We start from the raw sequence: 24006 nt of genomic DNA on the forward strand, positions 1-24006 counted from the left end.
AACACCCAACCAAACTTGTTTCTGACAGCAAACCCTCTGTGGGTGGTGGCTGTAGAAAGAGTTATGGGTGTCTGCATGCATGCAGGACTCCTACAGAGAAATTCTTCTTTTCAAACATTTGTTGAGCCAATTTCCAGGAGATGATACTACAGGAGAGTAAGTGTCCAGCAGGATCCACATTACCCAGACTGTTCCGCCTTTCAGGTGTTGAATGCAAACAGCTCTGCGCTAGCTGTCCCACCAGCCGCGATTGCCTCTCTCCATGTTGGAAAACTTGCCCTTAGGAGTTTGAATGGGAGCAGACCTGGCCTGAAAATCTGCCATTGGACTATACCAGGCATCTCATTTTCCAACTGGAAAAGTGTTTTACTTTAGCCCTGCTGATGAAAATTAATTGAAGACACATGTTCACAAGACCCAGAGGACATCTGTGTAAGCAGTCAGTGAGAAGATCAAGACTAACTCACACCAAGAAGTCATGTGCTTAACCAGCATCACCTGTACTGCTGACTACAGACATGTAGGAGGCAGCCTCGGGGTGCCAGGACACCCAGCTTTCATCTCACCCATGCGGGGAACAGCCCTGACTGTCCCCTGGGTGTGTTTTCAGCCCTCACCTCCGTTGACGTGCAGCCACCCCAGAGCAGACAGTGGCACTTGCTGAACAGCAGAAGCAGCTGCCGAGGGGAGAGGGAGCTGGTATCTACTGGGACAGGCAATGGGATGAGCAGAATTCAAAAGCAGGCTAAAAGCTAATACAAAAGATGAGCAAAGCGTACAATAATTACAGCTATGAGGAGCTGTATCGGCTGGGAGATGTTTCCAGGCTCGATGTGGGCTGTGGTGAGACTTTCACAAAGACGACACATGGCAGCCAGCTCCCTTTCCTCTGACCGCGTGTCCCAGCCACGTGCCCTGGAGAAGGCGGCTGCAGCTGGGAGGGTCCTACAGCCCCGCGTCGGCTGTAGGAGTCGGGGGAGTGCAGATACCCCCTGCGAGGTGGCACCACGTAAAGGGCCCCTCCAGAAGGTCAGAGCAGGGACAGATGGGAAAGCTTGGAAAGCTTTCCTTTTGGGTGGATCTAGCATAACGGTGCGGGCTTCCTCCCCCCTTTCCAAAACAAGACAGCAAACAGAACAAAACTAAAGTAAGAAAACCTCAACCACACCTGGTCAAACAGAACATTTAACTCAATCCAAGAGAAAAGATTTTGTTTCCTTTTCATGTGTTTCACTTATGTTGTTTTTTTTTTTTAATAGTAAACTTGTTCATTCATTCAAAAATAGTAAATGCCACATTTCACAGTGGAACAGCAGCTCAACACAATACAGTGAACTTTCTCAATTCAAAGTATGTTCGAGGCTTTTTTACATTTATTCTCTGTCCTTTTTCCTCCCAGATTACCCACTGAATGTCACCCCAGTTCATAAATGGCTTCAGCTGCTGCGAGCTTTGGCCATACTGCCTTTTCACTGAATCAATGACCAGTTCACAATGCCAGCCAGCATTACTGCTGCTGCTGAGAAAAGCTATCTTCTTATATTGGATGAGCACTTCTGACACTCTCTGGGAAGTTTGCCCGCTGCCATGCCCAAGGTGAGACCAAATTTTTCAAACCTGAAGGTCCCAAATTAGGCTTTTGAGTAGAGTTTTGGGCAGCTGAAGAGAACAACCTACACCCTACAGGTGCTTCCCGCAAGGGGACAGAGCGGGTAGAAAATACAGAGTTTGTCTCATCAAGGCTCACCAGAGCTCATCTGGAGGCATCCTTGAGCAGTCCGAGGGACCTGTCTACTTCGGGCTAGTTTGCACGTGGAAGTTAAAGCAAGTTAAGTCCAAGTATCAATTTAAATCGCGGTTGATCAAAGAACAAAATCGCAAGGCAGCATGACTGCTAGCTAAGAATTTACCCTGCTGTCAAGTGTCCTCCCCAGCACCTCTCCCCGGCACTGTGATCTTTCTGTGGTTGTCACCAGCCGAGAGCCAGAGCGTGGAGGGGATCTTCCACTGACGGCGAGTTGAGCACACACCAGTGCTACGAGCACAAGCAGGTCTAAAAATGGAGAAGGCTGGGAGGGAGCGCTGGGCAGATCACCCAGCCCTCCTCGCCTCTCGGGCGGTGGGAGCAGCACTCCTTGCTGCTGTGGGGAACATGTGCTGCACAGACCTGGCTGAAAAATGTGGTGAGAACTCGTCCAAAAACTCAGTGCAGAATGGACTGCTTTAAAACTGAGATTTTAAGGGAATAGTTTCATTGCTTGAAAAGCTTCTTGTCCTGAAACAAGAATTATTGCTCAGTTTTTGTAAAAGAAAGCAGTAAAAGCATTTCTGTGCACAAATCCCAAATGTAGGCTTTATCCAACTATGTTTCTATACAAAATGCTTCTCACTTTCTTGTCTGTTTTGATGTTGAAAATACCTGGTCTTGCTCACTGACAAAACTGCACCTCATGGACCCCCTCTCGCTTCCAAGGAAAACAGCATCGGATACTCAGCCAGGGAGCATTTTAGCACCTCTGCCTCCTGTGGATTTTGCCGCTGGCTTTAAGGAGAGCAAGACCCAGCCCAGAGCCCCCAGCACAAGCATTTGGAACCGGTTTGCTCTGCATCCCACTCCTCCCTTGTTAGGGATTAAGGAAGAGAGGCAGTTAAAGCTGCGGGCTGGCAGGATGAGCTGGGGCTGTCTCTGCGGCGCAGGCAGGAGCGGGTGCAGGCAGCCCCGGGGAGGCAGCCCGGCTCCGTGGCACAGCGGGCAGACAGCGGCACTGTCCCTGCCAGCTCTGTGTCCCGCAGCACAACACTAACCCTCTTCTCCCAGGGGTTTATTCTCCAGCCCGGTCTCCAGGAGCCTCCTCGGTGTGCCGAAAGCCCCTCTGCCCTGGGGCCCTGGGCAGCACAGCCCTTACTTTGGAAAGGAAAGCCCTTACTCTGCCCGCTGGTTTAATGCACAAGAGCCTGCATTTCATGCTACAAAGCTTCTGCTTGAAGGCCTGTCTAACACACGTACATCAATAGCTTTCTCCTGGTTCTCATAGATGCAAGCGATGGAAATGCAGTCCAGCCCAAGGCACAGGAGCGTGTTCTTGGGCCAGAGCAGCTGCAAGTGGTTTCCCAACACACAGATAAAGCCTGAACCACTTGGACCTCATAGCTGGACCAAAGCCATAAACAGCTTTGGGAAGACCTCAAGATCGATGTTTGCAGCTGGGCCAAAATCATCCTGGCAACAGTGTGCTCCTGGCCACGTCCCAGGCAGCACCTTCCCCGGGCAGGGCGATGGGGCGTGGGGCAACATCTCTGCTGAGCTTCGAGGGGTGCGCTGGTGCATTGCAGGCAGCGTGGGAGGGGGTGCTCGGGGTTGCCAGGGCAACTTCTCCCCTCCACAGCGCTTGCCTGCCTTTGGGACTGGAGAACAAAAACCAGGTCTGTCTGTCCACGAGCTCCCGCTCCTTCCTCACCTGCTAGAGACCATTCTGCTGTTCAAGGTGGCATCTGAGCCTGCTGCAGTGCAGAAGCAGAGGCACATGAAAGCTGAGTTATGGAGAGACTCCTGACAGGCTGGCAGCAGCCTCAGTGACTCACTAACTTGTGATTTCCTCCGTGGTGGTTTTCCAGCACAGCTGCTCCCGGCCGCAGCACATGGCGAGCGCTGGCGGAGCGAGCACCGTGTCATTTCTCAGAAGGCCAGGCTATGTGGGCAACCTGTGCATTGCTCATGCAGATCCCCACAACAAGCCCCAGTAATTGCCTCAGAGGATAACAGGCCATAAATCTGGGCAGCTGCACATGTGAGGCACGCATGGTCTGGCTCCTGGAATCAAAGCGCGTGTGTTTTTGCTGTTTGCAGTGGCTGAATGTGTTTCTCATTCTGGATTCCCCTTTTCAGAGGAAACTCCCTCCATCCCCCTCACTTCTCTCATCCTCTTTACGAGAGGACCTCAGGCACTCTGGAAACGTGGGGAGAAGTTTACACCATTCCTGTCAGACATCTTGCAACTGCTTTATGCCACTTGACACATGAGGAAGCTGCATACAGAGCAATGGCATAATTTTCTACACAAAGCTTGCAGGAGATGCTGCAATGTAATTCTCTGGCTTCCCAGCCCCATCTTTCTTCTCTAGGTTTGAAATCATAGCATCTTTGTTGTCCACAAATTTGATTACAAAATGCCCAGGCTGCCTGGGTTACAGGTTTATTTGCAAACCTGAAACTTAGCTCTAGGGTCACAGACCTATTTTGAGCAGACTCAAGGCTAAGGTTTGAGTGAAGGAAGAAAGAAATCTTTTTCTTCACAACTCCATGAAGGGAAAAAATGAAATTTAAAGGGGCTTTGTCAAACAAAACCTAACGTGGCCGGTCCAAGAACCCCGCACAAAGGGGCATTGTGCTCTGCTTAAGAAATAGCGAGTCCAGTCTGTCAAGACTGTGTCCTGTGCTGCCAACAAGTTCAAGAAAGCTGGACTCAGGTAGCCAAATAACCTGATGACTTCATGTCTGACAGCTGGGTAAAAAGTATCTTCCTGTCTTCTTTCCCTTCCCGCTTCTTTATGGAAGGGACTCGGCGGGACAGATCAGACTGCAAACACAGCTGGTAGGAGCGAGAAGGAAAACGGAGTCAGGGGAGCACAGCCAAGAGCAAACCCAGCTAGTGGGACTGATCAGCAGTGAAACTGCTGGCAGGGCGGACCTGCTCACCCCCAGGGCAACCAACTGTGACCATGGGGAGCAGGAGCAATCAGAAAAAAAGCATGGTTGTTGAGATCAGCAACTGGGAGAGCAGCCCAACACTGGGATACACTGTCGTGCCCCAGAAGCCATCCCTTGAGTGGGCACTCGGATGTTTCCAGCATGCTGCTCCTGGGAGCGCGGGCAGACCAGGGTGAGCAGGGTGCAGGCAGAGGGGAGCTGACTATGACTGCCTGGGCTGCTGCTTACAGCTGCCAGCGGCAGCACGCTCAGGGAATACTGCCTGTGCACTCTGGAGGATGCCCCTCTTATTTCTGGAGGACTGCTAAGGTTTCCTGACTTGACATGCTATTGCATTTCCCTCTCTCCCCAACATCTAGCAATGCATGCTGTTGCAGCTCATATATTTCATTTGCTGCCTGAGAGTGGAGGGCACTGTCCACTGAGGACCAAGAAAAAAAACACAGAGCAGATCTCCACATATCTTAGTGGGGGCTTGCATTTAAGTGCCTTAATAAGCAACCCTAGGAATGGACTCTGCTTCTTGGAAGCAAATCAGCGCCTGTTCCCATTTGACAGTGGAACCAAAGCAGAGCAAACAAAAGCAGCAGCTCAGATCCCAATGCAGCATCTGTGCATATCGTCTGTATGGCATCCGTAGTCTCTTACTAGCATCCCAGGAACCTGCAGCGTGCAAAGGGCTGCCAGCATCAAGATTTCTCAGTCCAGCCCATTGCAAAGACCCTCAAACAAAACAAGTGATCTCCCAGAGCTGCACGTTACATGTGGTCTGGTCTTTCTCCCTGCCGTGCTGGTTTCCCGTAACATACCTGAGACTTCAAGCCACGCTTTAAATAAAACAGCTGTTTTGACCACTTACAAGGAGGCAGGGAACCCAGCCACGCTTTTCCAGCCATGGAAACCACATGAAAAGCTCTACAAGCAACTTTCCGCAGCATTCCCACTCTCCTTCATACAGGCCAATCCCAAGGATGTCTTGGCCAGAAAAAGGAGATTTGCAGAGCTGCATGTTGTAAATCCACGGTTTCACTAACATTCGCCAAAGGATTTTCTCTCTTCTAGGAGGGTGCTTGAATCATCCTTGATGTGGAGTTAGGGAACAAAAAAGACCAGGTCTTTATAGTCAACAGTATTTCTTTTCTGTTTCTCCCTGATGAAACTCTTAGTTGGATTTCCAAATCCCTCAGAGGAAGGTGCCTTCTTTAGGGCATTTGTCTAAATCCCTCCTATCCCTTACTTTTCATTCTTTCTGATATTCTTCCCCTTTTGTTTTCAGCTTTTCTTTCACACTTTACTGCTGTCAAGCACAGCAGAAATACCGTTTCATTTATAGCTATAATTACCTCTCTGGTGTCCATATGTTGATCTAGTCTAATTTGTGGCCTGTGAAAATTTCCCCCTAGAAAAGTCATAGCAGGATGAAACCTGCAGGTTGTACAGGAATGATTTTAACTGTCTAAACAGCTACACAGAAAACAAAGCCTTTTCTACCAGGTTTTAGAAAAAAGCTGCAGCTTTAACAGGGAATTCCATCTCCGTGGATGAATTTATAGGTTGTTTTAAAAATATTATAGAAAAGTAAGCACTCCCCGCTTGGTGTTCCCTGGAATTGAAAGCACTCCCACCACAAGCATTTCTTTTACAACTGAGCAAATATTATGGAACTGAAAATCAAGGGCAACCTGTCTGGTCTGGGACATTCAACAGGACTAAGGTTTGGGGCTGCAGCAAAACCTGCTGAGAAGATCCTGTAGCATAGCACAAGTAGGGTGGCTATGCAAGACAGAGCTGTGCTGCCAAAGTAACCTCCAGAAGTTTTGGGAGAAAGAACCGGGAGCACGGGCAGGCCAGAGATGGGCTTTCTGGGCTTGATGGGGTGAGGGCACAAGCCACCCGTGCAGCTGAGCAGCCACCCGTGCAGCAGTAGGGCTCGAGGAGAGGTATGGGCTTGATCCCTGGGGGTTTGTCCCATGGCCCTGGAGTACCCTGGGATGGTGTTGCAGATGAAAGGCTGCGCCCGGTTTTAGCCCCTTAGCCAAAATGACAGGCCTCCTCAGGCTTCAGCCTGTGAAGCTTGATGGTGCCTTCTGGAAGACGTGGGTCTGCTTCCATCAGGCAAGAGAAGAAAAACAAAATAGGAAAACTAAAGAGATTTCCTCCGGGATGAAACTTTCTCAGAAAGACTTGAAACGATGCTGTGCAGCAAAATATTATCCACTCAGAGAAGACTTTTGCTCGTCTGGTGAAAATACTGCGTGTGGGCTTTCGAACGTCCAGTTTAAGAGCTGGCAGGCACTGAGAGGCAGGTGAATACATGGCAGAAGTTTCTCTTCAGCTAGAAAAAACACGACCTCTTGCAGCTCTGACTCAGCCTCGATTACGAGAACATGCAGATGGTGCCGGGCATTGTCACCCCTCCTCCAGCTTGCTCACCCCCGCGTGCGGGGGATGGCTGGCAAACTTTTGCTGTGCCCTGGCCCATACCCTGGCTGTTTCCACAGCCATTTGCAACCTTCGTAAAGGACCTGGATGGGCCCACATAGTCTTGGGGACTTCATTTTGTACTGCACAGGAGGTGAGAAGGATAGCTTTTGTTGAGGCAGCTGGGCTGGCCAGGGACGTGGGTTGCACTGTGAGAACAGTGGGCTGCAGGCTGCTGTGCCCTCCCAGGTGCCAGTCATCTCTCCCACATCAGCCTCCTTGCCACCTGTGCAAAAAAAAAATCCACATGTAAAAAACATCCTTTGCTGCTTTAAAAAGGCTATTACAGAACAGTTTATTTACTTCATTATGCACCACTTGCCTTCTCCCTTGCTTTTGGGCTGCATTAGTAATTTTTCTCCCTCTGGATTAAAAAGATTTGTTTTTCTGGTAGATGCAGAAAAACTGCATTTTGTTCCCGCTCTATTATCTGGGCTTCCCATTTGCCATTAAGACTGTTTATCACTTTTAATGGCTGTTCCTTTCTCTCTGCACAACAGGACAGATGAGGAGTACTGCCATATCCTGAGCAATTCTGCAGACCACCAAAGACCCTCCTCTCAGGGCTGTTCCCAGGCCAGGGCTCATCAATAGCTGCCACACTGTGATTGCTGCTCTGTGTCAGCTCATTTACCCCCTCTTGTGTGTTCAGCCCCTTTCCTACAGCACAGCAGTGCCCTTGGTATCTCTACTAATACAACCAGGGCTAAAATCCTTCCTTTTTTGCCCCAAACTGGTATTACACAAAGCTGATTTCATGTTTGGAGGCAAAACTCATATTCCTCTCCTTGGATTTAAGCTCAGCTGTGAGAAAAGCCTGTAGAAGGTGAATGGGAAAGTGTGACAGCAGTCAGAGTTGCATCCCCTTCAGAAAACCTGGCTCCAGTGTGGTCTCAAGCCGGGCTCAGCCCCCTGCAGTGAGTTGCTCTGCCAGGGCTGGCTTAAAGGATAGACCAAGTAGGCGTCTACCCACCCCCAGGAAAAGCTTGGGCTGCTAAAAAGCAAGCTTGCTGAAGTAAAATATTTATTCTCAATTTCCTGTTAAATTTGGCAGGAACAATGAATTTTTTCTTGTAGTATTTTATTAGGACATAGGGATTTAATGGGAAAACCCAGCAAAACATAATCTGCCTCCCCTAGCAAACAGAGTAAGTCCAGGGCCACGTTTCCCTCTCCCAGCTTTAACAACGACATAGCCCTCGGCTTTACCCTGGGACACTGCAGAGAAACCTCTGATGCGGTGGCTGCGGGCAGGACTTCACAGCCAGCAGGTCGTTAGCAACAAGCCCCTCAAAAATACCTTGAGGAATGGCATTTAGGGAAATTAACTGCCTCTGGCAAGAGCAGCCGCAGCGCTAAGGTCACCACGTAAGCTGGCTTGCCTGGCACTGCTCTAGCCTTTGCCAAGCAAGCCAGACTCGCAGCCAAGCTCTCGGACAGCAGCGTAAAAGCAGTGCTGAAACGGCCTCTGGCTTGCAGCAGGCAAAGAGGGCAAAACACAGTGGCTTATTTTCTAGTTGGAAAAAAGCTAGAGTGAAATACCTTTGTGCTGCTTTGACAGAACTGCTAAGTTATTTCTTTTCCCTACTTTCCTTTAAAGCACCAGAATCAAGTTAAAATAGAAATGTGCATCAGTGACCCGAGTGCAACCATAGACACTGCAGACCTCCCCACTTAGGTTTGGTTGTAAACCTAGTGCTTTGTATGAAATATTACAGAGTGATTCATCACAGGGTAATTAGGCTTTAATCCAACTGCAGATTTATCCACTCAATGATTAAACCTGTTCTGGTTGCTAAAGACCTCCTAATAACAGAGGCACTGGTGTTTTGTTCTAATTTAGAACATTTAAGTCCCGTATCAAGCTATTAACATGAATTGAAGGTTGGTTTATAACACAGGGAAGCAATATAAAGTTATCAGCATTCATTTTGCATCAGGCAGCGTGAAAACTATCGCATTTACCGTGCCACCACCTTGCAGGATAGGTCAGATGAGCACAGAAACTGCATGCACCCACCAGAACACAGTTCATCTCAGGAAAACTTGTGATAGCTCCCTGCCTCTTCTTTTCATCCAAGCACATCCCCTTCCCCAAACCTTTCTCCTCAGAACCTTTTCTCTAGGAGGACAAGATTATTTGCAGTACAAGAGGACAGCAAGCTAGAGGCTCTGTATCTCCAGAGACACCCATGAGTCAGTCCTAGGCCAGATGCCACCCACGTAGGTTTATCTCCATTTTCTATTGGGAGACTCTCATTAGAGTCCATCACTTTTCTCTTGCTCTCTGTCTGATCTCAGAGACTCTCTTCTCACCTCCCTTTCTTCTCATCCCTAACACAGAAGCTCCTGGACTGTAGCCAAAGACAGAAAGCGCCCATCCCCAGAAGAGCCTCCCTGCCCCAGAGCACCCCATCCCCATCCCCATCCCCATCCCCATCCCCATCCCCATCCCCATCCCCATCCCCATCCCCATCCCCATCCCCATCCCCATCCCCATCCCCATCCCCATCCCCCAGCGGCAAGCCAGGCTGTTCCCCCATCAGCTTTTATAGCCAGGACAGCTGTGTAACTCGCTCATCTCAGGTGAGCTCAGCTACCCTTAATGAAAAACACTAATGGGCCTTGTTTTCCAATTGCAGTCCCTCCTCTTGGTTTAAATGTAGCCTTACACATCAGGCACAGCCGAAGGCCAGCAAGATCTGTGCATCCTGTGCTTTCCCAGCACCGGGTGAACCAAGAGCACTGCATGTCTATAAACAGTCACCGAGCAGGACCTCATCCTGCTTACACCATGCAAACACTTTTTCTGCACTAATGGAAAGCTTGTTATCACCTTCCTCGAAAGATCCCACCTTTTAGTTCAGCACGCAGAGGATGAATGCAGTGAACACAGAGCCCTTTCAGCAAGCAGCCTTATAAATACTGTGGATGCTGCAGAAAATTGGGGAGCGCTGGCAAACGCACAGCATGGCGGGACCAGGATTCACCTGGGAATTGAGTGAAATTTGGCAACTCAGGGGCTGCCAAATACAAGCTCCCTCCATTACCGGGAAAGCAGCTGGCTTGTGCACAAGGCAGGAAATCCTGCTACCTGTGAGCTTCCCCCTCCCTGCTGGGGAAAGCAGCCAGGGCTTTGCGCACAGCAGGCCAGACCATCACTGGGCTCTTTCCTGAATTTCCAGCGGCATGACCTGAGCCAACATAACTCCATTCCCCGGAGCAGCGTGTCTCTCCGGGCAGGCTTGCAAGGTCAGGCTGTGCCACCCCGTGCTGGCAGCACTCCTGCCCCTGGGGTCCGGCTCCAGCAGGGAGCAGGGCTGTCTGTGCCCTGGGGTGCCAGTGCCCGTGGAGTCAGCTCTCATGGACAGGATTTTTTCACCTTGAATTAGTTTGCCCAAAACTGATAGTGAATACAACGGAAAGTTTCATGCTGTGCAAAAAGCTCCTTCCCGTAAAGCAAACATCTACGGACGGAAAGTTTTAATCCAGTCTAATGCCAGAGCTGGGAAAGCAGGGCTGCATAGCCGCACTAGGAAAGAAAACCCTGCAAACTGGTGTGCCCTCAGTGCATGGGAGAGGAGGAGACAGTTATATTGGAAGCAAACAAGTGTGGTGGACAGAGATCACCCTGCAAAACCTTGCAGTTGTCGCCCAGTACACACCAGTATACAGTCCAAAGTGCAAGTCTTGGCCTGTGTAACCTGCACAGGCTGATAACGTGCCTCCATTTGAAAGGACCCCCCCCTTTTCAACTCCATCCTTTTTGTGTATTTAATGGCTTCAAAGACACTTGTGCTAACGGGCTAAATCTTACCTAGTGAACAAGATAACCATCGCTGTGCACCAAAGCCTGCAGCAAAGTCAATATTGACAGAGCTGCCCTGGCTGCATCCTGCCTGGCTGGGACTCCCAGGTGTGCAGCGAGGTTCTCCTCCAGGAACCGCTCAGGTGGGGACCAGCGGAGATTAAAAGTCAGGAGCCGCAGAGCGTGTTAGACAGGAACAGTGACAGCAACATGGGGTTTTGCAGTTCCTCAGACACGAGCAGTTCTGTCAGCTACCAACATAGAGGAAAAGTTGTGCATGTAAATCACTTTCAGGCCAATGTGTGCATTATTGGTTTTAATAATCAGATGCAAATGGAAAGAGCGATCCAGTAATTATCCCCATGTGACAAAAAACCACACATAAGCCATAGGACATGACAACTCTGCTGATGGCAGCAGCCTGTAGCTTTACTTTCTCTTTCTGCCTCACGCTATTCTTCACTTGTTCCTCTATCCCAAACACATGTTCACCTTCCAAGCGCTCTGAGGCTTTCTTTGCAAAACTCTCAGGCTGAAAGGCCAGTCCCCAGGGGTGCGGACAGTCCCACTGGAGCTGGTATCAGGCCCCAACCTGAACATCACACCTGGCTGTGGTTCACCTCTCACTAGTCGCTCAGCACACCGCGCGCAGACCGTGCTTACGAATTTATGTTCCTGAAGCACACTGGAAATACTCCCCCAGGGTCAGATATGAAACAACTAGAGACAGGAGGTCTGGGGTCAACCCCAGCTCTCCCAGAAGCATGTTGTGTGGTGCAGGGGTCTCGTGCACAGTCGGAAAGGAAAGGCAATGTCGGGTGGTTTAAGTGAGGGATCACACGCTGCAAATAGCAAACTTCCAAACAAGCAGCTGCTGCAAATAGTTTGCAAGCAGCTTCTGCACTGAAACAGCACTTGAGCAGTCCCGAATGATAAATGTTGAAAGGAAAAGTCAGTTCAAAGAGAAATACCAATCCTACCACAGGAAAAAAACCCTTGGGGGAAACAGAGATAAAGATCAGAAACAATTAAAGAGCAATGATTATTGAATATACTACCCCTGTGATTAGGGCTCCTGAATCTGTTAATCAGGAGTGGGATGGGTGCAATGAATACTGCATAGCCAGAAGCACCCCAATTGTTGATGAATCATGAAGGGCTCTGTCAAAATGGAGCTTGTCTACAAATGGAAATCCTAGTGTCCCCAGCATTATTGGCTGTTCCAAACAGGAAGCCTTTAGTTTGAATTTCATGGTAAACACCTATCTCCAGCATTTAGTTCTGCCCTTCAGAGTGAAGACAGGAGAAGCGAGTTTGTTCAGCCAGAGCCTTTTCCGAGTCCACTGTGGAGAACAGGATTTGTGATGAGATCTGTTTTCAGGCTGGACTCAATGGTTAACCAGTCAGATTAATAAATGCCAGAAGGAGGAAATAACAGGCAAGTTAAACAGAGGAAAAAAATGTCTCCCCACCTGGCTAGATAGCAAAAGTTTACAAGAATTCTGTACCTTGTGGATAATTCTCCCCATCTCTTATTTAACAATGTTTTAGCAGAGGTGGTTGCAGCATCTTTCCAGTACAAAGGTGGTGGGGTTTTCCATGTCAGCATGTTCCTGGAGGATCCCAGCCATTTCCTTCTCTCTCCCTACTTCCTGGTGGAAATGAAAGATGGGACACATGCCAGCTGGCAGGAGCTCTTACTTCAGCAGTATTATCTGATGAAGGATGGTTGCTTATAAAACAATATTTCTTTTGTTTCATGGGTAAGTATTATATTTTTATCCACTTATTACTGAAATCTTCAATTTGTAAAAAATTATTTCACAACTTCTCAGAGGAAATACCTGCCATTTTTCCAGCTGTTGCAGAACAGAGGTACCTGAGCACTCGCCTGGGTTTGTAAGGAGCTGGAGAGCTGTGCCCTGGACAAGGGAGGAGCGATTCTAGGTACATGCAAGAAAACCAATGGAACATCCAGTGCATGGAGGGTTGGGGGAAGCTTTTTGTTCCTGTGATCCACAGTAACCCATCTGCTGCCCTTATGTGAGGATGTATTTGAGTATTTAGATAATAAAACCTCTGTTCTTCATGCTTGGGAACAGAGTCCAAAATAGTTACACAGAGCATGTCTACACTGAAGCCGACTACATGACTATGTATGTGGCGATGCAGGGACACTCGCGATGCTGTCAAACTCTCTAGCTCAGATATCATCAGGGACAAATGAAGGTCCTCCTGGACCATCTGTCCTGGCAATTACCTTGCATTTTGGGAGCACCGTGCTGTGCTCTGTGCTGCAGCGACAAGCCCACTAACAGCAGTTCCCAATTTCAAGCTATCCAGTGTATTCACACACATTGCCATCACAGCACTGCCTACAACACAGAGCATAAACATTTAGTGACACTGTCAATGAGGTTAAAGTCATGAAGGTAAATAGTGACTTAGTCCTTACACACATATACCGTCTTTCAATTTTGTTGCAAGAGTCTCTATAAAAAGCTGGAAAAGCAAGAGACTAACATGAAACTGAGCCTGTTCCTGCTGAGTGGTGAGTTTAGACTAGTGGAAATGTGAAAATATGCTCCATAAAATGGAAAAAAAATTCTGCTACTTTCTAGAGATTTTTCTCCCTACACTGCCTACTTTTGAATATTTCAGTCTTCTCTCCCAGGCCAGACTAACAGACGGCTTCTAAGACACGTTGCTGACTCTACCCACCGAGATACTGAAACTGATGAACCAAAGGAAAGCCCATGGGAAGTAATTCTGGGACTCTGTGGGCTATTTCTGCTACACAAAAGCCTATTGCTCCAGCTCTGTCCTGAACACAAACGCAGCATGCCCCATCCCTGCATCCAGCAGCTGCCACGTGCTCTCCCCACACAGAGGATGATGGCTTGTGCCCGGCGGGCGTGGGGGGGACAGGCTCCTAACTGGGACAGGCTCAGTAAGGCTCTTGTCTTACTCAGGCTTGTGCTCAGTTGCGTCCTGGAGCTCTGGAGCCCTCTGCTCTTCCTGACACAAACCTGGGAATGAAAAAAGGTGACAAGGCACAGGAAATTTTCCTGAGCAGAAGGGATGTGGGGATTATACTGTGCTCTTCCAGCTCAGGGAAAGCTGCTAGAAGGGAAAGGATAGAAACTGTTTAATAACTGTTGTTTGTTTACTGAGGCCCCAAATATATAACAATAAACTCGACAGCAAAGGCAAAAAGGCAAAACTCAAGGTACGTTACCTGCGCTATCAGCTGTTACAGATGCAGAGAGAGACATGGAGAGACAAAGCTGGGTGTTTAGCAGGGAGATGATGCTGACCTTTAATGCTACTGAAAAAAGTGATTGTTCCATAAATAATAAAGCTGTTGAATAATATATTCAGTGATTTTTTCTCTCTTTTGCTCTTCAGGTATGTAAACAGCTTTTGGTACATTTTTGTGTATCTATTTGAAATAATTCTGTAGTCTGACTGAGCCTTGGTTTGGAAACAGTTTTTCAAGTTCAGTGCAAACACTGAATTCAAAATTGGAGCAGCCTGGTTATGTCGGATTGGACACATAGGTCAGGTATCATGATTTCTTTGGCCAAACGAATGCAAATCTTGGAAACACTTCAAATGGTCCTTTTTAGAGGTTTCAAACTCACTTTAGGTAAACATTTGCTAATGACTTCAAATTGACCACGCCAGTAAGCTCATTTGCTAAAACTGCAACAGAAAGTAAATACAAAAGGATTGCAAGTACTGCAGTTAGCTGAAATGCAGACCTGAGCAGGCTTTGACACTACGGAGATCTCTGTCCGGCTGCACAAAAATCCAAGAGTGTCCTTTCAACAGGACTCGTGGTTTCCTTAGCCTGTCATTGCCACAATGTGCTGAAATCTGCAGCATGTCTTTTAAGTCACACAACTCTGAGAGTTGTGCAGCTCTACCATCACATACTGTTATCACGTTGGATGTACCAAGTAACAGTGAAAATGCATAGGGCCTGCAGCAGGAAGGTAGTTCTGCATCAGAGTGTGCTCGTGAACTCATCTTTTCTTTCAAACAAATTAATTCAAAGTATTAGTCACTCCTGCCAAAGTATTGATCTGCTCTGCTGCTGGTGACACACAGATGCCTAGGAGGCACGAACTCCAGTCCTGCAGTAGTGCCTGGACGTCACCTTGCAGGCTGCAGCTCTTCCACGTCATCCAGAAATTTTGCTGACTGTAGCTATAGGCACCTTGCCTGCCTTTCATGTCAGTGCACGGCACCCACCTCACTAATGCTCCACATCGCTATACCTCTCACCCCTCAGTCCTATGGCTGAACAGGACCTACATCAGAAACAAACCATGAGCCAGGGGTTGCAGATACTCATACAGTGAATGCACATTTTACATTTTCAGCCTAAAAATATATTTGTGCCAAAGTCCCTTTGAGGTTCTTTTCCATAAGCACTGTTTGCTCCCCATTGCCTGGCTGCAAGGGAAGGTGGGGAAGCTCAGGCAAACATGAGATGACAAGATCTACTATGCTCATACAGTGCACCAAAAAACCCACGGATACTCTACAGGAACTTTCTAATGACAGAAAATAAAGGAGCAAAACCGCAAGAGCAATGAAAAGTTGTAAGATCTCTGAAGGAAAAAAGCCCGCCCTCCTCAGAGCCTCTGTCTTAAACCGCCCATGCGCTCGGCACCCCCTCAGTCCTCGTCCCTCGCAGCTGAGCACATCAGTGCAAGAGAGGAGAGTCCTGCATAAGAAAGGGGCTCCGGTGATGCTCAGAGCCCAGATGGCTCCGTTCATACAGCCCCTGGCTGGCCCTTAGTGACACATGGGGCCAGACACATCAGGGAGAGGAGCCGTAGGTGTGGCAAAGGCCACATTTGTAATAAAATCTTCTAAGCACACATTTTATCTCTCAGTCATAACAACAAGCTCCTTTCCTTAGACACCTACTTTTTTTTCAGTCTATCTGTAAAAACATGAAGTCTTTTTCGTGACACGGTGGAAACGAAAGCACACAGAGCCTGATATTTAAAGGTTAAGAAATATTGGCTTAATCCTGTCAGAACTTTAATGTAGATTATATAGGGACAGGCAATGACCAGAGGGAGGGAGAGAGGTGTAAATAATCCAGAGGAGTGTGGACTTGTTGGCAGGGTGGATTTATGCCCTGTCTTAATAAAGTGCCCTTTCATCTCTGGAACCTGGGCTCAGAAGCCAGTCTAGACAGGAATTAATGGGGCTCCTTCTCCACTTACAGTTCTCAAGGTTTCCCAACACCCAGTGTTCTCAAATGCAGCGGGGAAGTGCAGATTTACAGGATACACTGTGAGCTCAATCAGCCACGGATACTACTTTTTGCAGTGAGCTTTTAAACACAAGCTCTGACCATTCACCCAAGAAGGTCTGCTGCTAGGCCAGGAGACAAATTAAATTCACTTACTGCAGCCTTTTCATGCGATTGTCACCCTAAGATGAAGCCAAGCAATTGGGAGCCTGTTGTAAAGAGATGGACAATGGCATGCCAAGAAAATACTGGTGTGCATTGCTTTGGACCAGGACTTGGTTCTCCCTGGACACCATGTCTAGGAACATGAGTTACTCAAGGCAATACAGCACTAGGGCCTGCAGATGCTGAATTGCATAAAGTCTCCTGTGGTGAAGGAAAATCACTGACTTCTTTTCTGCTTGTAGTGAACCTTCCCTTCTGTTTGCTTTCCCCCTGAGGGGTCCAAAAGTGTAGGTGGGAATGGAGCATTCAAAACCATTTTTCAGTGAAGGCTCTGGGATTTCACTGGAGTGTGCAATCAAGAGAAGCAAGGAAAGCTATGAGCAAAAATGTACACATCCAGTGTGATTTAAAGTATCTAAGCAAAATTCTTTGGAGAAAGGTTTGTTAGGGATTATCATTTCTTGAACTCTTCAAGTGCTATTCCTGGGAAAAGGGCACATCTTAAACTCTCATCTCCAGCTATGCACAAGGACCCCCAGATGCAGAAACATTCAGCTCCTAATTTCACATCTGTTTAATTTTCAGCGACAGGAGACAGGGAGCAGCAGGATGCACTGCCAGCTATTAAAAGCCCTTTTATTATGCAAAATTTGCATCTTGTCTAAGTACAAGGACTCCAACAAGTAAAGACAGAGCCAGTTAAAGAAAAGGAATTGGAGAACAAAGTGGTCTCTAAAGGCACAGCAAGAGGTAAGAGCCCACTGTATTCAGTGATGGACAGTGTGACAGGTTCTCTTCCCAGGGTATTTCTTCTACAGACATTTGGACAGTACAGATGGAGGTGGCCAAAGAACTTCCTTCTGGGAACTCAATAGCTGTCTGCTAGGCAGAAAGGCTAGCCCAGGACTATGCAATTTGAAAACTCTTAAATTAAGACATGCAAAAGTCACAGGCAATATATAAGCAGTCCTCTGCACGATATTTTATTCTGTCTATAAAGCCCAACACTCAGACTGAAAAAACATTGATTTCTCTTAGTGATAGGTGCCCTGGGCTGCCCAGCATCATGTCCAGGGCAGCAGGAGCCCCCTCCTTTCCTTTCCTCTTCCCTGCAGGGTCAGTTTTGTGCAAAAGCTCACAGTACTGCTCCATGAGCTCCCGTGCCTAGGGAAGGAAGGGTGGCAGAAGCTTTGTGTTTGAGGAATGATGGCTGTGGGAGCATGAGTGATATACCCAGCTCCGTCAGTTAGATAGCAATTGCCCTCTTTGCCCCAACCCAGGAATCTCCTGGGACTGCCTCGCAAAGCAGGGGCTGCTACCAGAGAACTCGATTTAAATGAGCTCCAGGCCAAAATGCAAGCTAGCTCCTGTTCTGGTGAAGAGCAATGTTTCCTCCCCGTGCAAGAACCAGCAGTGAGATCTTGGGAGAGGAGGCATCCAGGCGCAGCTAGCTCGCTTCAGGAGTATACGCGTTTTGCCACCTGGTGGGTTGTGCTGTCTATCCCAGGTGGGACTCCTCAGCTACAGCAGGAAATGTACTGGGGTTAGAAGTAACGAAGGGCGTGGAAAAAGATCAAGGGCTTCTTTGTCATGCAGGGTTTTGCGCATTAGTAGAATTCATTAGTGGAGTCTGATAATAAAGAGCAGTAATAAAGTGCATTAGACCACCTCTGTGCCTCCAGAGCTGTGCAAAGCTAGCCTGCGGCAGGGTGCAGCTTTAGGCTCACTTAGCTCATACCTCAATCTGCAGCCAGAGCACAGCGTTTGCCTGGTAGCAGGGGAGGCCCAATACAGATGAAACCTTTCTGCCTTAAGCAGAACCAATGTCAGCCAGTACAACCCCATTCTCCCAGCTGTGTTCTCCCAAGCCACTCGCCTGGGTCAGCTGTGACTAAGCTGTAGCACAAAGGAGTGCAGGCAGTGATGCATCTGCAGGGTGAACCTTACCTCTCACTGCTTCAGTCCCAAACCTTTGCCACCTCCGTGGAGGTGGGCTGTGCTTTCTCTGCCAGGCCCCACTCCACAGACAATTTATAAGCTGGTACAGGCTCTTCTGAGATCATATCATGGATGCCCTGGTGTGTTTTGGGCTCTGTGCTGGCCAGCTTTTGGATCCCAGCTTCAATCTTGCTCAGGGCTGGGTGCTGTGGTGTGGGAAGAGCAGAGCCAGGGAGGCAACAGAGGTCTGTAGAACAGAGGGAAAATCCTCCATTATACACCCCCTCCTAAGAGCTCCTCCCCTCTTGCTGACATGGCAATTTAAAACTTCCCACTCCCTGTAAGGTAAGAAAGACACAGAGAAGCGGATGGGAGGTGGATGGCATTTCATGTAGCAGGACAGCCGGGAAAGCCCCAGGGCCTGACCTGGCCCTGCACCCTGCGGGTGGCACAACGGACCACGCTGTGTGCAGCTGATGAGGGTCTTGCTGTTACCCCCACAACACCTCACTGCTCTGCAGCCCTTTCCATCCACCCAGGAAGAGCTGATGCCGTCTTGGGGATGTGTTAGTAAAGGACCAGCCTGCAAGGTCTCTATTTACAACCCTATTTTGGCACCTGCAGCTTTTCTCTGCTGGGCAAGCGAAGGTGTCAGGGACAAGACCTAGGGCACTTTTCCACACCATCTCTGCAGTTTTTGAGCCCAGGTGGCTGCCATTAGCACGTGCACACAAGGCGACCTTTCCCCTGTCACTGCCAATGGGAAGCTGTCACCTGGTACTCCAGCACTGCTGACATGCTGTCCCCATCTGCCCTGCTCCCTGCAGCTCTGCCACCCGCTCAGCACAGGGCTGAGGGGCTGTGCTGGGGGTGAGCCCTGTGCTGAGAGGGGGCAGGAGGGGCTGGGCTTTCTGAGGAGCAATTTGGGCTTATGGCCCCCCCAGAGTGCACGGGCAATTTGCACAACTGAGCAAGATGCCACCCATTGTGAGGCAAAAAGGACCGGCTTGAGCTCTTCCTCCCACCTGCACTGTCCCCTCCAGTGCCTTGCAGATGCTAATCGGCTGCAGGGGAATCATAGAATCACAGAGTAGTTTGGACTGGAAGAGACCTTTAAAGGTCATCTAGTCCAACCCGCCTGCAGTGAGCAGGGACATCTTCAACTAGATCAGGTCGCCCGGAGCCCGGGCCAACCTGACCTTGAATGTTTCCAGGGATGGGGCATCTACCACCTCTCTGGGCAACCTGTTCCAGTGTTTCACCACCCTCATTGTGAAAAATTTCTTCCTTATACCTACTCTAATGTCTATCTAGGGAGGCTGCCTCCAGACCCAGAGAATTTTCCTGGCTCCCTCAGCTCTGACAAGCATCCATCAAGCAAGATTCAGGGCTATGTGTCCCCAGCGGCTGCAGGTGTACAGACCCCAGCCCCTGTGTTGGACCCAGCGCTGCTGGGGTCTTGGTGTACTTATAGGGAGGACAAGGGGATGATATGGAGTGAGGAAATGTGAAGACATCTAAAAAGTGTGATAAATATGGGGCTGGATGGGATGGACCCTACACTGTAATGAGACAAACATGGCCTGTGCCCTGGGAGCAAACTTAGCCCAGCAGCGGTGGCTGTTCTTCTCTGAGTTGGCCAAGAGCAGAAGTGAGAGGTGCTACAAAAGCCATGATACTCTATAAACCCTGCACACTCACAGCGCTCTACCCCATTAGACCAAGGTAAAGGGACCCGGGAGCAGACGAGTCCCATGTCCACTTTCTTTACAATCTCTTAACAGCCCTGGCACTTCAGTCCCACTGCTTACTGCCCACTGTCTTTGAGGATAGTTACCACTGACTCCCACTTTCAATCAAATGAAAGGTGTTAGAGCATGCTGGGGATGTCCTTCAGGCTTCACAGGGTGGCATTCCAGTGCTGGCATGCTGCCTGGAGCATAGCATAATGACAAGGCAGGATCCCAGCTCAGGGGAAGGGGATCTGGGTTATCTGGGGAGGGAGAGACATGGTTAATACCAGTGTTTGAAAAAGGAGCGTGGAGCCATGGATCCACGGATCCACGGCGCGCAGGCAGCAGTGGGGTCTCCCCAAAGGGACGTGCCTTCAGCCAGCTGTGATTGAACCTTTGGTCCCAAAGGAGTAACTATTTCAGGAGCTTGAACCAATGCGAGTTAAAAATTACTGTGGATTACTGACCCCTGTAATGCTGAAAGTGCTGCGTAATGGAGGAGCTGTGTGCATGAAACAAAAGCCTACAATTCAATTCCAACAGTGATTAAATTGGCGGAGATTGTGTCCTGTAACGCAGCATTATGGAAGACAAGGCAAACAAGATTAACCCACATTGACAAGGCATTTATCCACAGCTAAGAAGAGACCCACGGCACAGCACCTCTGTCCCACAAGTTTACACCAGTCCACAAGAGCCTAATCCCTCATGGCCTGTCAAGCTATTAGGCAAATCTCTGGCTCTCATTTGCCTAATCCAATAGCCCCTAGCTTCATAAGAAAGACCTCCTAGGGGGCCTTAACAACCATGTTTGTTAGGCCTTATATAAGTAAAGAAAGCTCTGAAAGCCAAAGGGCTTCCTCTTCCATCTGGGATCTCAACATCCTCTTAACCTGGAGATAAAACCAACCACACTCAAGAAAGGACGATGTGTTTATAACAGGTTGAGTTCTGCCTCCACAATAAACAGCATCAGAAGGATTTACCATCAGTAGGTCCACACTTAACACTTGCTGCAGAGGTGCCAGGTGCCTGATTTCATCCCAGAGTCTTTGTATCATCAGGGATTTATTGCACAGCTGATGGGATCACAGTGCTCATTCCTTTTTGTGCCAGCTTCTGTGGAGGAATGAGCAGTGTTAAAGCATCCTTTCAAGACCAAGATGCTTTGTCTGCATGTGCAAGCATTGCCAGGAGACCCAACACTTTCACAGGTTTGCACACCTAAATCTACAAATGCTTTCTTGGAAGCCCTCCAAATATTTTTCTGAGTCTGACCACTGATATTAAACAGAGTGCAAGTGTTTCCTAGTCCTTGGATTTTAGGACACCACCACCACTGCTCTAGGGATATATGTCTCCCTGGTGCTTTGGCCAAGGATCCAAACAGTCTCAAGGCTCTCTGGATCTCCCGGGGCTGAGAGCTACTCTTATCTCTGACACATTGTTAACAATGCCCTTGACAATGTGGTTTGCTCCACAGACAGGCAAATCTTTAGGGAGGGTTCAGGCAGATGAATAGTCACTCAAGGCTTGGCTGCCTACCAGTCTTAGCCAGGCCTCTGGGGATTTGGAAACTAAGCTGAAAATACCACAGAAAAAGGTTTCCTAAGGGGCCTTCCCGTACAGCTCAAGTGAGGCTGGGGTCGGGAAGCCATCATCACATTTTCTCCCACTTCCTCCACAAAGTGCATTTGCAAAGGCAGAACAGAGAGAGTCCACTTCAAGGAGAAACACATGGCCAACAACACAGAGAGGTCTGGTGAACAGGAAAGCAAGGACAAACATCTCGATGGAGGACAACCAGGGACTGATACAGACAGCCACTGGAGTGACAGAGACCCCTCACGTTCTCCTGGCTTCCCGCTGCCTCCCCTGACCCTAGGCAATTTGGAGACGAAGGGGTTGTGGAGGTAGCAGAAGAGCCTTTGCTATGCTGTCAGTACTATCCATCTCCATGCAACTGTCTTGGCACTGTACAGGCACAGAGGGTGCTCTATTTCCAGAGCTGAGCGTGGGCTGGCAAATCCATTGGGCCATGGAGTACGGGCAGTCAAAGCCTGGCTGCCCTGGGCATGATGGAGGTAGGCTGGCTGGGTCCTCTCCTCTGCAGCTCATCTCTTACAGACAGCATCATCTCTCTGGGCACTGACACAGGTCTGTGCAACACACGGAGAGTAAAAAAGCACTTCACTCTTCCATCACATGCATGATAATTTCAAGGGAGAGGGCAAGACTGAATAATGAGAATTTTAACTTTAAAATGTAAAAAGGCTTCAAGATGTTTTTTGGCCATCCGAACCCCCAACCTCTGCCCCTGCCCAAGCTCCAGGCATGTAGATATGAAACATTACGTGTTTTCCAGCAGTCTGGAGCAGAGTTCCCTTGGAGACTGGTGGTGAGCAGGGACCTGATCCAGAACTGTAAATCCTTCACATCCACCAGTTGAACAGCTGTTCAGGTTAGATCTCATTTATATGCAAAGCAGTTCAGCCATCAGCAAGGATCTCTAATGATGCAAATCAGTCGTGTGTCATCCTAGCAATGAAAGTCAAGGGAGCCGTTACTTGCTTGAATCCAGCACATTTCAGCAAAAGTGCCGTTTAGTAAAAGAAAGGGGATTTTTACTGTGGAGTATGGCCCACCACCCTCAGTCACTTTCCAGCTGAGATCACAGCTAAATCGCTTATCTTTACGTTTTCATACAAATCTGATTATCCTTGAACAGCTAATTGTTTCATAAGTGTCACTTGGAAGCTATCCATTTCCAGCACAAGTAAAGAAATTGCACTATAAAACTGTCTGCCTTCGCCATGAGTCACTTTAGCACATAGGATGAATATTTGGCACTCTTTACTTTTTCAGATTAACTCGCATATTTATTTTGGAAGAAAAAAATGGACAGCTTTAATTCCTTCTCATCAGAATTCCTCATATTTGCTTAGCTTATTGAAACTTTTTTAAATAGACCTTACAGTATCTATGTTATATAGTGACTGCTGATGAAGGAGACATTCACATCTTCTTTCATATAAAGAAAAAGCAGAAAAATATCTATGAGAGCATTTGATATTTTGTTAAAAAAGTCAGTAAACCCTACAGATTATGTCACCTGCGATGAAGAAAAGTTTCATCCCTTTAGCTGAGGCCATGGAAACATCAAGAGAGGACTTAAATTCAGTGTTCCCTGGATGGAGTGTGTGTTTCTTTTCCAAAGAGAAATTCTAACAGGTTGCAATTAAATTTCTTAAAGATCTGTTCTGAGCTAGGCTGGGAAAACCCCTGAGAAAGAAAAGAATGTTTTGGTCTTCAGAAAGCAAGTCAATTTTCCAAGGACAGGAGTCAGTAATAAAATTCTTGTAAACTATAATCGAATGATCATTTCCATAATACCGCAAAATGTTTTTCCTTGTATAAAACAGATATTTCCTCAGCTGTTCACTCAGTCTGATGTGAAAGGAGTTATACACCTTTGCAAAAGAATATCGCTTAGCCTGTGGAAAAAATGTCAATGTATTCTCCCAATCATGTGACCACATACATTAGCTAAAGTTCAAAAAAACAACCGAGTTTAGCTCGGCATCAGTTAATTATACAGTTTGTTAACATCTTTGGAGTACTATCTAAAACAAAAAAGTAATGTTCTTCTAGGTGGGCCTGATCTAAATGTCATATCCAGAAGCTGAAACCAAGAGCTCGTGATTTCAGTTTTGCTTTTTGCCAATTAAAATCCTGCAGGGTGGAGGGACTGCAGGAAGAAGAAACAACAAAAGTCATGGGCATCTCCAGAGTGCCACTGGAGATCCAGGATGAGGAACGTGCCTTTTTCCTTCACGCTATGTATGCTTGGTCAAAGCACTTATCCCAGTCTGCAAAATGTGGCATTAATTGGTGAATG

General features: G+C 48.2%; 1 long non-coding RNA gene across 1 annotated transcript in view; it reads right to left on the reverse strand.

Moving 5' to 3' along the window:
• Nucleotides 1-616: 616 nt before the first annotated feature.
• Nucleotides 617-24006, reverse strand: part of LOC142085892 (uncharacterized) — a 48438-nt gene continuing 25048 nt past the window's right edge. Inside the window, exons 5-6 of the long non-coding RNA XR_012674858.1 lie at nucleotides 18385-18622; nucleotides 617-7415 (exon numbers count right to left, since the gene is read on the reverse strand). This is a non-coding gene — a long non-coding RNA (uncharacterized LOC142085892). The remainder of the gene's footprint in view (nucleotides 7416-18384; nucleotides 18623-24006) is intronic.

The sequence above is a fragment of the Calonectris borealis genome, chromosome 9 (assembly GCF_964195595.1).
Source record: "Calonectris borealis chromosome 9, bCalBor7.hap1.2, whole genome shotgun sequence".
Taxonomy (NCBI): domain Eukaryota; kingdom Metazoa; phylum Chordata; class Aves; order Procellariiformes; family Procellariidae; genus Calonectris; species Calonectris borealis.